At 41.5% G+C, this 15,885-nt stretch overlaps 1 long non-coding RNA gene across 1 annotated transcript; it reads right to left on the bottom strand.

Annotated features, from left to right (window-relative positions):
* Positions 1–409: 409 nt before the first annotated feature.
* Positions 410–9,874, bottom strand: LOC146428203 (uncharacterized). Its single transcript, XR_014856127.1, has 9 exons — positions 9,738–9,874; positions 9,400–9,482; positions 8,922–9,154; positions 8,479–8,504; positions 8,129–8,179; positions 4,980–5,055; positions 3,592–3,696; positions 1,722–1,787; positions 410–466 (listed from the first exon to the last, which is right to left on the bottom strand). It is a non-coding gene; the product is annotated as an uncharacterized LOC146428203 (long non-coding RNA).
* Between the last annotated feature and the right edge of the window lie 6,011 nt (positions 9,875–15,885).

The following is a 15,885-nucleotide window of genomic DNA, read 5'->3' as shown; positions in this document are numbered from 1 at the left end:
TTTTTTTTAACTCATTAAATCACTTTTTTTACTCATTAAATCAATTTTTTTTACTCATTAAATCACTTTTTTTACTCATTAAATCACTTTTTTTACTGATTAAATCAGTTTTTAAACTCATTAAATCAGTTTTTTCTAACTCATTAAATCAGTTTTTAAATCAATTTTTTTACTCATTAAATCACATTTTTTACTCATTAAATCACTTTTTAAACTCATTAAATCACTTTTTTTTACTCATTAAATCAGTTTTTAAATCAATTTTTTTACTCATTAAATCAGTTTTTTTCCTCATTAAATCACTTTTTTTTACTCATTAAATCAGTTTTTTTTCCTCATTAAATCACTTTTTTTTTTTACTCATTAAATCAATTTTTAAACTCATGAAATCAATTTTTAAATTCACTAAATCAGCTGCTGATGGAGAAAGTGCCCAAAATGAGGGAAACAGCGACTTCTGAGCTTCCTGGGGAAAAATAATCCCAAAAAATTCAGTATTTGGAATTCATCCCAGCACTTGGGAGTCAGTTTAATAAAATAAAGGGGTTTTTAAATTCATTAAATCAGGTTTTTTTACTCATTAAATCACTTTTTCCAACATTCAAATCCCTAAATCCCCAAAATTCCAAACTTTAAATCCCCAATATCCCAAAATTCAAATCCCCAAATCCCAAAATCCCAAATCCCCAAAATCCCAACATTTAAACCCCAAAATCCCAAATCCCAAATCCCCAAAATCCCAAAATCCCAAATCCCAACCTTTGAATCCCAAAATCCCCAAATCCCAAAATCCCAAATCCCAACCTTTGAATCCCAAAATCCCCAAATCCCAAAATCCCAAATCCCCAAATCTCAAATGCCCAAATCCCAATCCCAAAAATCCCAAACCCCAACCTTTAAATCGCAAAATCCCAAATCCCAAAATCCCAAATCCCCAAATCCCAAATCCCCAAATCCCCAAACCCCAAAATCCCAAATCTCAAACCCCAAATCCCAAATCCCCAAATCCCAAAATCCTAAATCCCCAAAATCCCAACCTTTAAACCCCAAAATCCCAAATCCCCAAATCCCCAAATCCCAATCCCAAAAATCCCAAACCCCAACCTTTAAATCCCCAAATCCCAACATTTAAACCCCAAAATCCCAAATCCCAAAATCCCAAAATCCCAAATCCCAATCCCAAAAATCCCAAATCCCAACCTTTAAATCCCCAAATCCCAACATTTAAACCCCAAAATGCCAAATCTCAGAAATCCCAAAATCCCAAATCCCAACCTTTGAATCCCAAAATCCCAACTTTTCAATCCCAAAATCCCAAATCCCAAAAATCTCAAATCCCAACCTTTGAATCCCCAAATCCCAAATCCCAAATCCCAAAACCCAAAATCCCAAATCCCAAAATCCCAAATCCCCAAAATCCCAACCTTTAAACCCCAAAATCCCAAATCCCAAAAATCTCAAATCCCAACCTTTAAATCCCAAACCCCAAATCCCAAATCCCAAACCCCAAACCCCAAAATCCCCAAATCCCAAAACCCCAAACCCCAAACCCCAAACCCCAAAATCCCCAAATCCCAAATCCCAAACCCCAAACCCCAAAATCCCAAAATCCCAAATCCCCAAATCCCAAATCCCAAATCCCAAATCCCAAATCCCAAACCCCAAACCCCAAACCCCAAAACCCCAAATCCCAAATCCCAAACCCCGCACCCCGCACTCACCCAGGCTGTGGCTCAGTGGGGTCACAGCGCTGATGTTCAGTTGGGAACTCATCCCTTTGCTGCCAGCTGGAAACATTTATGGGATTTTAACCCAAATTATGGGATTTTATCACAAATTGTGGGGTTTTATCACAAATTGTGGGATTTTATCACAAATTGTGGGATTTTGACACAAATTATGGGATTTTATCACAAATTGTGGGATTTCCACCTAAATTCTGGGATTTCCACCCAAATTGTGGGATTTTGACCCAAATTATGGGATTTTAACACAAATTCTGGGATTTCCACCCAAAAATTGTGGAATTTTGACCCAAATTGTGGGATTTCCACTTAAATCCTGGGATTTCCACCCAAACTGTGGGATTTTAACCCAAAAATTGTGGGATTTCCACCCAAAAATTGTGGGATTTCCACCCAAACTGTGGGATTTTGACCCAAATTCTGCAATTTTGACACAAAAATTCTGCAATTTTTACTCAAAAATTCTGGGATTTTCACCCAAATTGTTTTGTAGGATTTCCACCTCAATTGTGGGATTTTCACCCAAAAATTCTGCGATTTTGACCCAAATTGTGGGATTTGCACCCAAAAATTGGGGGATTTCCACCCAAAAACTATGGGATTTCCACTCAAATTCTGGGATTTTCACCCAAACTGTTTTGTGGGATTTCCACCCAAAAATTGTGGGATTTATTTGGGATTTTGACAAAATCCCATAAAAACTCACAATTCCTGCACTCCTTGAGCTCATTCCCTGTAGGATTTATTTAGGATTTTGACAAAATCCCACAAAAACTCACAATTCCTGCACTCCCTGAGCTCATTCCCTGCAGGATTTCTTTAGGATTTTTATAAAATCCCATAAAACCTCACAATTCCTGCACCCCCTGAGCTCATTCCCTGTAGGATTTATTTGGGATTTATTTAGGACTTTTACAAAGTTCCCAAAAAACTCCCAATTCCTGCACTCCCTGAGCTCATTCCCCGTGGGATTGATTTCGGATTTCTTTAGGATTTTCATAAAATCCCATAAAAACTCACAATTCCTGCACTCCCTGAGCTCATTCCCAGTAGGATTTATTTAGGATTTTCACAAAATCCCACAAAAACTCCCAATTCCTGCACTCCCTGAGCTCATTCCCAGTGGGATTTATTTAGGATTTATTTAGGATTTTCACAAAATCCCATAAAAACTCACAATTCCTGCACTCCCTGAGCTCACTCCCAGCGGGATTGATTTGGGATTTCTTTAGGATTTTTACAAAATCCCATAAAAACTCACAATTCCTGCACTCCCTGAGCTCATTCCCTGTAGGATTTATTTAGGATTTGTATAAAATCCCATAAAAACTCACAATTCCTGCACTCCCTGAGCTCATTCCCAGTAGGATTTATTTAGGATTTTCACAAAATCCCACAAAAACTCACAATTCCTGCACTCCCTGAGCTCATTCCCAGCAGGATTTCTTACAAAAAAACCCAAAACCACACCCACCCCACCACCCACAAAAACAAAACCCAAAAAACCACAACCCACCACCACCCAAAAACAAAACCCAAAAACCACAACCCACCCCACCACCCAAAAACAAATAGGATTTCTTTAGGATTTTTATAAAATCCCATAAAAACTCACAATTCCTGCACTCCCTGAGCTCATTCCCTGCAGGATTTAAAAAAAATCCCATAAAAACTCACAATTCCTGCACTCCCTGAGCTCATTTCCCAGCGGGATTTATTTAGGATTTCTTTAGGATTTGTATAAAATCCCACAAAAACTCACAATTCCTGCACTCCCTGAGCTCATTCCCTTTGGGATTTCTTTAGGATTTATTTAGGATTTGTACAAAATCCCATAAAAACTCACAATTCCTGCACTCCCTGAGCTCATTCCCAGCAGGATTTATTTGGGATTCATTCCCACACTTCACGCAGCTGCTGCTTCCATCCTCGTTCCACCTGCGGAAACATCCTGCAAAAAAAAACATGGAAAATGGGGAAAAATGGGAAAAAATTCCTGATTTTCTGGGAATTCCAAAAAAAAAAATCAGCAAAAATTCCTGATTTTCTGGGAATTTCCTGCAGAAATTATTAATTTTTTGGGAATTCCCAGAAAATCAGGAATTTCTCCTGTTTTTTTTCCAGGAATTCCCAAAAAAAATCAGCAAAAATTCCTGATTTTCTGGGAATTCCCAGCAGAAATTATTCATTTTTTGGGAATTCCTGGAAAAAACCAGCAAAAATTCCTGATTTTCTGGGAATTTTGAGGGGAAAAAACCAGGAGAAATTCCTGATTTTCTGGGAATTCCCAAACTTCTGAGGGGAAAACTGCAGAAATTCCCAATTTTCTGGGAATTACTGGAAAAAAAATGGCAAAAATTCCTGATTTTCTTGCAATTCAAAAAAAAAAAAAACAGCAAAAATTCCTATTTTCTGGGAATTCCCAGAAATAAATGGCAAAAAATTCCTGATTTTCTTGGAATTCCCATTAAAAAAATCAGCAGAAATTCCCAGAAAAAAATAGCAGAAATTTCCAAATTTTTTGGGAATTCCCAGAAAAAGATCAGCAAAAATTCCTGATTTTCTTGCAATTCCCAAACTTTGGAGGGAAAAACAGGAGAAATTTCCTATTTTCTGGGAATTCCCAGAAATAAATGGCAAAAAATTCCTGATTTTCTGAGAATTCCCAAACTTCTGAGGGGATTTTGATACTAAATCCCCAAAAAAAATCAGGATTTTTTTTTTTCCTGGAATTTTCCCATGGAATAAATGATTTTAAGGTTTTTAAATTTTTTTTCCCAAAAATTCCATGATTTTCTCCCAAAAATTCCATTATTTTCTCCCAAAATTTCCACGATTTTCCCCCAAAAATTCCATGATTTTATCCCAAAAATTATCCCAAAAATTCCATGATTTTCTCCCAAAAATTATATTATTTTCTCCCAAAAATTCCATTATTTTCTCCCAAAATTCCATTATTTTATCCCAAAATTCCACTATTTTCTCCCAAAAATTCCATTATTTTACCCGAAAAATTATCCCAAAAATTCCATGATTTTCCCCCCATAATCCCATTATTTTCCCCAAAAATCCCATTTTTTCCCCAAAAATCCCATGATTTTCCCAAAATTCCATTATTTTTCCCAAAATTCCATGATTTTCCCCAAAATCCCATGGTTTTTTCCCAAAAATCCCATGATTTTCCCCAAAATCCCATGTTTTTCCCCAAATCCCATGATTTTTCCCCAATCCCACCTGGGCTGCACTGTTGGCTCGCAGGGCAGGAGGAGTTGGAATCCAACATTTCCACACAACATTCCGGATCTGAAACCTGGGGAGAAAGGAAATTAAATAAAATAAAATGAAATGAAATAAAATAAAATAAAATAAAATAAAATAAAATAAAATAAAATAAAATAAAATAAAATAAAAATAAACATTAAAAACAATAAAAATAAAATAAAATAAAATAAAATAAAATAAAATAAAATAAATAAAATAAAATAAAATAATAAAAAATAATAAAATAAAATAAAATAATAAAAAAAATAAAATAAAATAAAATGAAATAAAATAAATAAAATAAAATAAAATAAAATAAAATAAAATAACAAAATAAAATAATAAAAAATAAATAAAATAAAATAAAATAAAATAAAATAATAAAAAAAAAAAATTTTTTTAAATTAAATTAAATTAGATTAAATTAAATTTCAATCCCTCAAATCAATCAGGATGCAACCGAGAGCCTGGATTTCCAAAATAAAATAAAATAAAATAAAAATGAACATTAAAAACAATATAAATAAAATAAAATAAAATAAAATAAAAATAAAATAAAAATAAATACAAATACAATACAATAATAAAAAAAATAAATTAAAAATTTTTTTAAAATAAAAATAAAATAAATTTTTTTAAAAATTAAATTAAATTAGATTAAATAAAATTTCCATCCCTCAAATCAATCAGGATGCAATCAAGAGCCTGATTTCATACTAAAATAAAATAAAATAAAATAAAATAAAAAAAAATTAAAATTAAAATAAAAAATAAAATAAAATATAAATAAAATTAACTAAATATAATAAATATATTTCCATCCCTCAAATCAATCAAAGGTCTGGATTTCCATCCAAAATAAAATAAAATAAAATGAAATAAAATAAAAACACAATACAACACAACACAATAAAATAAAATAAAATAAAATAGATTAAAATAAAATATAAATAAAATAAAATAAAATAAACAAAATTTCCATCCCTCAAATCAATCAGAACACAATCAAAGGCCTGGATTTCCATAATACAATAAAAAATAATAACAAAAATAAAATTAAATTAAATTTTAAAAAAATAAATAAAATAAAATAAAAATAAAATAAGATAAACAACATCTCCATCCCTCAAATCAATCAAGGGCCTGGATTTCCATCCCCAAAATAAATAAAATTAAATTTCCATCCCAAAAATAAATCCAAATTAAATTTCCATCCCTCAAATCAATCAGGATAATTTTAGCTCTCCTAGCCTTTGACTCAACCATCAATAGTTTTGATTTCCACCACATGATATTCCAACATTTTATGGATTGGAGCTGCTGGTTGTTATTGAACCTCTTGGAAATAAAGCTGAGCTGAAAAATCCACTTTAAAATCAAAAAATCTCATTTAAAAGCTGAAAAATCCCTTTAAAAGCTGAAAAATCTCATTTAAAAGCTGAAAAATCCCATTTAAAAGCTGAAAAATCCACTTTAAAAGCTGAAAAATCTCAATTAAAAGCCAAAAACTCCCATTTAAAAGCCAAAAAATCCCTTGAAAAGCTGAAAAATCTCAATTAAAAGCTGAAAAATCTGAATTAAAAGCCAAAAAATCCCATTTAAAAGCCAAAAAATCCCATTTAAAAGCCAAAAAAATCTCCTTTAAAAGCCAAAAAATCTCCTTTAAAAGCCAAAAAAAATCTCAATTAAAAGCCAAAAAAAATCTCAATTAAAAGCTGAAAAATCTGAATTAAAAGCAAAAAAATCCCATTTAAAAGCCAAAAAATCTCCTTTAAAAGCCAAAAAAAAAATCTCAATTAAAAGCCAGAAAAAATCTCAATTAAAAGCCAAAAAAAATCTCAATTAAAAGCCAAAAAATCCCATTTAAAAGCCAAAAAATCCCCCTAAACATTGATTTTTTTGGGGTCAGGTCCATAAAAAAAAGATCAAATTGAAGCACCTGTGGGTTTTTTTTTAAATGCAACAATGAGGAAAAGAGATGAAATATATGAAATAAAATGAAATAATAACGAAATGTATTAAATAAAAAATATTAAATATTCCCGAGGAAGGTTGGGAATAAATCCAGGATGGAATTATTCTCTCACCCTGCTGGATTTTGGTGCTAAATCCTAAAAAAAATCCCAAAAAAAATCCCAAAAAAATCAGGAATTTTTTATCCCTGGAAGTTCCCAAAGCCAGGCTGGACAGGGTTTGCTCTCTACTCAGGAGATAAATGATATTTAAGGTTTTTTTCCAACCCAAATAATCCCAAAATTCCATTTTTTATCCCAAATTAATATCCAGAATTTGGGATTTGAGCTCAGAAATTTTGGGATTTGAGCTCAGAATTTTGGGATTTGAGCTCAGAAATTTGGGATTTGAGCTCAGAAATTTGGGATTTGAGCTCAGAAATTTGGGATTTAATATCAGAAATTTTGGGATTTGAGCTCAGAATTTTGGGATTTGAGCTCAGAAATTTGGGATTTAGAGAGGAAAAAAAAGCCCTAAAACCTTCAGGAGATTCAGGAGGATGGAAGTGATAAAACTGAGAGAATAAAAAGGCTGAGAAATCTGAAATACAGGACTGAGAGGAGAAGGAAAAGGCTGGAAAATCTGGAATTATCAACCAGAGGAGAAGGAAAATATGGAATTTCTATGGAACTGGAATGGAAATGGAATATGGAAAATCTGGAACTATAAACCAAAGGGAAAAGGCTGGAAAAGTTGGAATTATAGAATTGAGAGGAGAATGGAAGAGCTGGAAAAAATGAAATTATATTAAATTATATTAAATTATAGAACTGAGAGAAGAATGAAAAGGCTGGAAAAGTTGGAATTATAAACCAAAAAAAGAATGAAAAGGCTGGAAAATCTGGAATTATAAACCAGAGAAGAATGAAAAAGCTGGGAAAGCTGGAATTATCAAACTGAGAGGAGAGTGAAAAGGCTGGAGAAATTCAAATTATAGAACTGAGAGAAAAATGAAAAGGCTGGAAAATCTGAAATTATCCAACTGAGAGGAGAGTGAAAGGGCTGGAAAAATTGGAATTATCAAACTGAGAGGGAAAAGGCTGTAGAAATTCAAATTATAGAACTGAGAGGGGAACGGAAGGGCTGGAAAAGTGTGAATTGTCACTCACCATGTCCTGCAGTGTCACCCCAGGCTGGTGGCTCTGGATTCACAATGTCACCTCAGGCTGGTGGCTCCTCAGTGTCACCCCAGGCTGGTGGCTCTGGGTCTTCAGTGTCACCTCAGGCTGGTGGCTCTGTTGATCCACAGTGTCACTCCAGATCAGCAGGGTCACCCCAGGCTGGTGGCTCTCTAGCTACAGTGTCACCCGAGGCTGGTGGCTCTCTGGATCAGCAATGTTACTCCAGGCTGGTGGCTCTGGACCCGCAGTGTCACCTCAGGCTGGTGGCTTTGGATACACAATGTCACCCCAGGCTGGTGGCTCTCTATCTACAGTGTCACCCCAGGCTGTAGTGTCACCCCAGGCTGGTGGCTCTCTGGTGGCTCTAGATCTTCAGTGTCACTCCAGGCTGGTGGCTCTGAATTCACAATGTCACTCCAGGCTGGTGGCTCTCTGGTGGCTCTTGATCCACAGTGTCACCTGAGGCTGGTGACTCTCTGGACCTGCAGTGTCACCTGAGGCTCTCTGGTGGCTCTCTGGATTCACAATGTCACCCCAGGCTGGTGACTCTGGATCTTCAGTGTCACCCGAGACTGGTGGCTCTGTTGATCCACAGTGTCACCCCAGGCTGGTGGCTCTCTATCCACAGTGTCACCTCAGGCTGGTGGCTCTCTATCCACAGTGTCACCCCAGGCTGGTGGCTCTTTGGTGGCTCTCTGGATTCACAATGTCACTCCAGGCTGGTGGCTCTGGATCTTCAGTGTCACCCAAGGCTGGTGGCTCTCTGGACCTGCAGTGTCACCCCAGGCTGCAGTGTCACCCCAGGCTGGTGGCTCTCTGGTGGCTCTCTGGTGGCTCTGGATCCACAATGTCACTCCAAGCTGGTGGCTCTCTATCTGCAGTGTCACCCCAAGCTGGTGGCTCTCTGGTGGCTCTCTGGTGGCTCTCTGGTGGCTCTGGATCCACAATGTCACTCCAAGCTGGTGGCTCTCTATCTGCAGTGTCACCTGAGGCTGGTGGCTCTCTGGTGGCTCTCTGGTGGCTCTCTGGTGGCTCTGGACTCACAGTGTCACCCCAGGCTGGTGGCACTCAGCTCTCTGCTCACCCCAGGCTGGTGGCACTCAGCTCTCTGCTCACCCCAGGCTGGTGGCTCTGGATTCACAGTGTCACCTCAGGCTGCAGTGTCACCCTAGGCTGGTGGCTCTCTGGTGACTCTCTGGTCCCGCAGTGTCACCCCAGGCTGGTGGCTCTCTGGCGGCTCTCTGGACTCACAGTGTCACCCCAGGCTGCAGTGTCACCTGAGGCTGGTGGCTCTCTGGTGGCTCTGGATTCACAATGTCACTCCAGGCTGGTGGCTCTGGATCTTCAGTGTCACCCAAGGCTGGTGGCTCTCTATCCACAGTGTCACCTCAGGCTGGTGGCTCTTTGGTGGCTCTCTGGATTCACAATGTCACCCCAGGCTGGTGGCTCTGGATCTTCAGTGTCACCCCAGGCTGGTGGCTCTCTGGTGGCTCTCTGGATTCACAGTGTCACCTCAGGCTGCAGTGTCACTCCAGGCTGGTGGCTCTCTATCTGCAGTGTCACCTCAGGCTGGTGGCTCTCTGGCGGCTCTCTGGACTCACAGTGTCACCTCAGGCTGGTGGCTCTCTGGTGGCTCTGGATTCACAGTGTCACCCCAGGCTGCAGTGTCACCCCAGGCTGGTGGCTCTCTGGTGGCTCTGGTCCCACAGTGTCACCCCAGGCTGGTGGCACTGTGCTCTCTGCTCAGCCCGGTGCCACCGCAGCTGTCACAGAGCCACTCCCAGCTGGGAACAAAAGGACTTTTGTCACCCTGAGCTGTGCTCGACTCGTTTTTCCAGCTCCCAGTTTGGCACCAGCAGCAAATCTTTATTTATTGAAATAAAATCAAATCAAATCAAATAAATGTTATTTATTTAAAGATCAATCCACCCCAGGCAGGCTGAGCTGCTCCTCACCTGCCAGGAACAAATATCCCAATGTGGCCAATTAATTAAAAACCAATTAAAAGCCCCAAATTGGCCACAGAAAATTGGGATTTTGTGGTTTAAAAAAACCCAAATTTGGCATAGAAACATTGGGATTTTAGGGGTGAAAAAAACCCAAATTTGCCACAGAAAATTGAGATTTTTGGGGTGAAAACCCCAAATTAGCCACAGAAACATTGGGATTTTAGGGGTGAAAAACCCCAAATAGAAAATTGGGATTTTAGGGATGAAAACTCCCAATTTGCCACACAAACATTGGGATTTTGTGGTTTAAAAAACCCCAAATTTCCCATAGAAACATTGGGATTTTAGGAGTGAAAAAACTCGAATTTGCCATAGAAACATTGGGATTTTAGGGGTGAAAAAACCCAAATTGACCACAGAAACATTGGGATTTTATGGTTTAAAAACCCCCAAATTTCCCATAGAAACATTGAGATTTTAGGGGCGAAAAGCCCAAATTTCCCACCGAAAATTAGGATTACATGAAATAATTCTTTAGCCAAACCAAAACCTTCCCACCCGGGGGGGAACTCGGCGAATCGCACCGAGCAACGGCTGTCCCCTCTGTCCCCATCACTGTCCCCTCTGTCCCCTGCTGTCCCCATCGCTGTCCCCATCACTGTCCCCATCTCTGTCTCCATCTCTGTCCCCACCGCTCTCCCCTCTGTCCCCATCTCTGTCCCCATCGCTGTCCCCATCGCTGTCCCCTCTGTCCCCATCGCTGTCCCCCCGCCCGTCCCCGCTCACCTGCGCTCACCTGGCCTCACCTGAGCATCCCCTCCGCCGCCGCCGAGCTTCCCGTTCGTACCCCCCGCCCTCCGCCACCGCCCTGCCCGCCGCGCCGCGGGGCACGCTGGGAGCTGTAGTCCGGCAGGCACCGCCCTCCAGGCTGGTTCACTGAGAAGTTGCACAGCCCAGAACTACCGATCCCAGCAGCCCCCGCGGCGCGCCCCGCTCCCTGCAGTGAATGGTTCTCTCAGCCGTGCCGCGGTGGATGATGGGAAAGCGAGTCTCGCGGTGTTTGGTGGAGCGTGGAGGTGGAGCGGTGGTGAACTACAGCTCCCGGCGTGCCCCGCGCGGCGCCGCCATTTTGGGGGTTGCCTGGCAACGCTGAAGCGGCGGGGCGCGGCCTGTGAGGGTGGGAGTGAGGGGAAAGGGGGAAAATGGGAAAAATGTGGGGAAATGGGGAAAAAGGGGGGAAATGGGGGAAAATGGGGAAAAATGAGGAAAAATTTGGGGAAAAAGGGGGAAAATGGAGGAAAATGGGGGGAAATGGGGGAAAAAGGGGAAAAATGGGGAAAAGTGGGGAAAAAAATGGGAAAAAAATGGGAAAAATGGGGAAAATGGGAAAAAATGGGGGAAAATGGGGGAAAAAGGGGAAAAATGGGGAGAAATGGGGGAAAATGGGGAAAAAATGGGGAAAAAATGGGGGGGAAAATGGGGAAAATGTGGCTGCACCACTCGAGGACAAAAAAACACATAAAGAAATCCGAAGTTAATATGAAAATCGCACCCAAAACACAGATTGCTGCCGCTGAAAAAACCCCAAAAAACCCAAAAATCCACCTGGAATGTGCATTTTGTCACCCGAAAATCTCCATTTTAGGGGAAAACTCTCAGGTTTGACCCCAGAAACACCACAGGGGTTTCTCCCCACCACCCCAAGATCCAATTTTTTAGGATCCACACTCTGGAATTCAAGCCTGGATCCTCCATGGATTCCTTTGGGATGAATAAAGCAGAAAGGATCCACCTGGAATATGCATTTTGTCACCCAAAAATCTCAATTTCAGGGGAAAACTCTCAGGTTTGACACCACAAACACCACAGAGGTTCCTCCCCACCTCATCGTTTTTAGGATCCACACTCTGGAATTTGAGTGGATAGATTCCCATGGGATGAGGAAAGCAGAAGGGATCCACCTTTTTTTTGAGATTTTAGGGTTTTTTAGGCTCCACACTCTGGAATTCAGGCCTGGATCCTCCATGGATTCCTGTGGGATGAGGAAAGCAGAAGGGATCCACCTTTTTTTTAAGATTTTAGGATTTTTTAGGATCCACACTCTGGAATTTGGTCCTGGATCCTCGATGGATTCCATTGGGATGAATAAAGCAGAAAGGATCCACCTGGAATATGCATTTTGTCACCCAAAAATCCCCATTTTAGGAGAAAATTCTCCAGTCTGACCCCAGAAACACCACAGGAACTCCTCCCCATCACACCCATATCCAATTTTTTTAGGATCCACACTCTGGAATTCAGTCCTGGATCCTCCATGGATTCCTTTGGGATGAATAAAGCAGAAAGGATCCACCTGGAATGTGCATTTTGTCACCCAAAAATCTCAATTTCAGGGGAAAACTCTCGGGTTTGGCACCACAAACAACACAGAGGTTCCTCCCCGCCTCATTCTTTTTAGGATCCACACTCTGGAATTTGAGTGGATAGATTCCCATGGGATGAGGAAAGCAGAAGGGATCCACCTTTTTTTTGAGATTTTAGGGTTTTTTAGGCTCCACACTCAGGAATTCAGGCCTGGATCCTTGATGGATTCCTGTGGGATGAGGAAAGCAGAAAGGATCCACCTGGAATGTGCCTTTTTTCACCCAAAAATCTCCATTTTAGGGGAAAATTCTCAGGTTTAATCTCACAAACACCACAGGGGTTCCTCCCCACCTCATTTTTTTAGTCTCCACACTCTGGAATTCAGCTCTGGATCCTCGATGGATTCCCGTGGGGTGAGGAAAGCAGAAAGGATCCACATTTTTTTTTGAGATTTTCGGATTTTTTAGGCTCCACACTCAGTCCTGGAACCCCAGAAGCACCCCTGGCCAGAATCCCAACCCTCCCTTCCCTCCTGGATGTTCTCTGGGAAAACATTCCCTGTGGTGTGGGATGAGAATCCGGCTGATCCCAAACCGGGCAGGAGGAATTCTGCCAGCAGAGGGCTTGGGGACAGGAGAAACCGGGGAGAGGAGAGCGGGAGAGCCTTGGGGACATGGCTGACATCACAGTGCCACCCAGAGCCACTCTGTCACCATCCTAAAGCCATCCTGTCACCATCCCAGAGCCATCCTGTCACCATCCCAGAGCCATTCTGTCATCATTCTCAAAGCCATGCTGTCACCAACCCAAAGCCACCCTGTCACCATTCCCAAAGCCATTCTGTCACCATCCCAAAGCCACCCTGTCACCATTCCTAAAGTCATTCTGTCATCATTCCCAAGGCCACCCTGTCACCGTTCCCTAACCCATCCTGCCACCATTCCCAAAGCCATTCTGTCACCATCCCAAAGCCACCCTGTCACCATCCCAAAACCATTCTGTCATCATTCCCAAGGCCACCCTGTCACCACCACGAGGGAAGTGACTAACGCCACCGGAACAGAGCGTGGGACAGTCGTTGGGACAATTAATTAATGAATTAATTGGGAGAAGCTCCTTCCCTCGCTGCCCGGGGGGAGGGGTTTGGGATTTTACTGGGAAAAGGGGATTTTAGGGATTCCCAAAATTCCCTGCAGGCAGCTGGGGTGGATTTTCGGGTTGTTCCAGGGGGGATTTAAGTTGGATTTTTTTGGGAATTCCCTCAGCAGGCAGGGGGTAGGAAAGAGGTGGGTGGGATTGGAATTCCATGGGGGATTTGGGAATGTGGCTGAGGGATTGGATTGGGTTTCCTCTGCGGCCTTGTCCAGTGGGATTTGTGTGATTCCATCATTTCTGTGACCACCAACACACACACCACCACCACACACCAAACAACACCATTCTGGGATTCCATCATTTCTGTGATTCCATCATTTCTGTGATTCCGTGATTTCTGCAATTCTGGGATTTCATCATTTCTGTGATTCCGTGATTTCTCTGATTCCATCATTTCTGGGATTCCATAATTTCTGTGATTCTGGGATTCCATGATTTCTGTGATTCTGGGATTCCATCATTTCTGGGATTCCATAATTTCTGCAGTTCTGGGATTCCATCATTTCTGTGATTCTGGGATTCCATCATTTCTGGGATTCCATCATTTCTGTGATTCCATCATTTCTGCGATTTTGGGATTCCATTATTTCTGGGATTCCATTATTTCTGTGGTTCCGTGATTTCTGTGATTCCATAACTTCTGCAATTCCATAATTTCTGTGATTCTGGGATTCCATCATTTCTGGGATTCCATCATTTCTGGGATTCTGGGATTCCATCATTTCTGGGATTCTGGGATTCCATCATTTCTGACCACCAACACAACACCACACCACACACCAAACACACGATTTCTGTGATTCCATCATTTCTGCGATTTTGGGATTCCATTATTTCTGGGATTCCATTATTTCTGGGATTCCATTATTTCTGTGGTTCCGTGATTTCTGTGATTCCATAACTTCTGCAATTCCATAATTTCTGTGATTCTGGGATTCCATGATTTCTGGGATTCCATGATTTCTGTGATTCCGTGATTTCTGTGATTCTGGGATTCCATCATTTCTGGGATTCCATCATTTCTGGGATTCTGGGATTCCATAATTTCTGGGATTCCATAATTTCTGCAGTTCTGGGATTCCATCATTTCTGTGATTCCATGATTTCTGGGATTCCCTGATTTCTGTGATTCCATCATTTCCCCAATTCCATGACTTCTGTGATGATCTCCTCCCTCACCAGCAGCTTCCTCTGCTCTAGGGGGAAAATTCCCAAATTCCCCATGCTCTTTCCATATCTCCATTCCTGATTTTTGGGGGGAAAATTCCCTCATTTCCATGCTCTTCCCACACCAACTCCAGCTGCACTTCCAGCCTCCAAAGGAGCTGAAATTCCCTGGAATTTCACATTCCCTTACTCCTTCCACCGACAATTCCAGCGGGATTTCCTCTTCCCTGGATAAGGATCATTCCACATTCCCCAAACTGAATCCACAGGTAATTCCAGAGGGATTTCCCAATCCCTGGAGATGTTCCCAACTTCTGGAACCTTTGGAAAAGCAATCTCCCGGTTTAGGGATCACCAGGAATTCCCAAACCATCATTCCAGGGCGTTTCTCCTTCAGCATCAACGGGGAAAAAAGAAAAAAAATAATAAAATAAATCGGAGGAGCTGAGCTCACATCCCAGGAATGGATGGAATCCCTGCGATGCTGAATCACAGCCGCGTGGAGGTGCAGAGACAGGAAAATCGCAGGGTGAGCTCATCCCGCTGCATTCCAGGAGCTGCAGGAATCCCGGGAAAGCCTCGGCGGGATGCAGGAGCAGAGCCAGGGGCAGTTTGGGTCTGGAATTCCGGCGGAATTCCTGCGGAATTCCAGGATCTGCAGGGAGGAAGCAGAGAGGGGTTTTCAGCAGGAGCTGGAGGGAGAGGAGTGGGAGTGGATTTGGAGTGAAAGGATGAGGTTTAGGTTGGATATTGGGAATAAATCCTTGGCAGGGATGGATTTTCCCCTGTGGTTTCTCTGGAATTCCATCCCTGGAATTGTCCAGGGATGGAGCAGCTTGGGATGGGGACAGGGATAGGGAAGGAGGTGATCCTGGAGGTCACTGCCACCCCAAACTGATCGATCCCAACTCCATCCCGGTTCAATCCCAATCCCTGTGCCAGCAGGAATTCCCTGTGGCTGTAGGAATTCCCTGTGGCAGCAGGAATTCCCTGTGGCTGCAGGAATTCCCTGTGGCTGCAGGAATTCCCTGTGGCTGTAGGAATTCCCAGCAGGAATTCCCAGGGCTGGGGAAGAGAGGAGATAACCCTGATCAAGTGAATTCCTGAAAG

This window comes from Lichenostomus cassidix, chromosome 21 (assembly GCF_008360975.1).
Source record: "Lichenostomus cassidix isolate B80296 chromosome 21, HeHo_3.0, whole genome shotgun sequence".
NCBI classification, from domain to species: Eukaryota; Metazoa; Chordata; class Aves; order Passeriformes; family Meliphagidae; genus Lichenostomus; species Lichenostomus cassidix.
The sequence above is the reverse complement of the archived record's forward strand: the minus strand, read 5'-3'. Positions and strand labels throughout refer to the sequence as shown.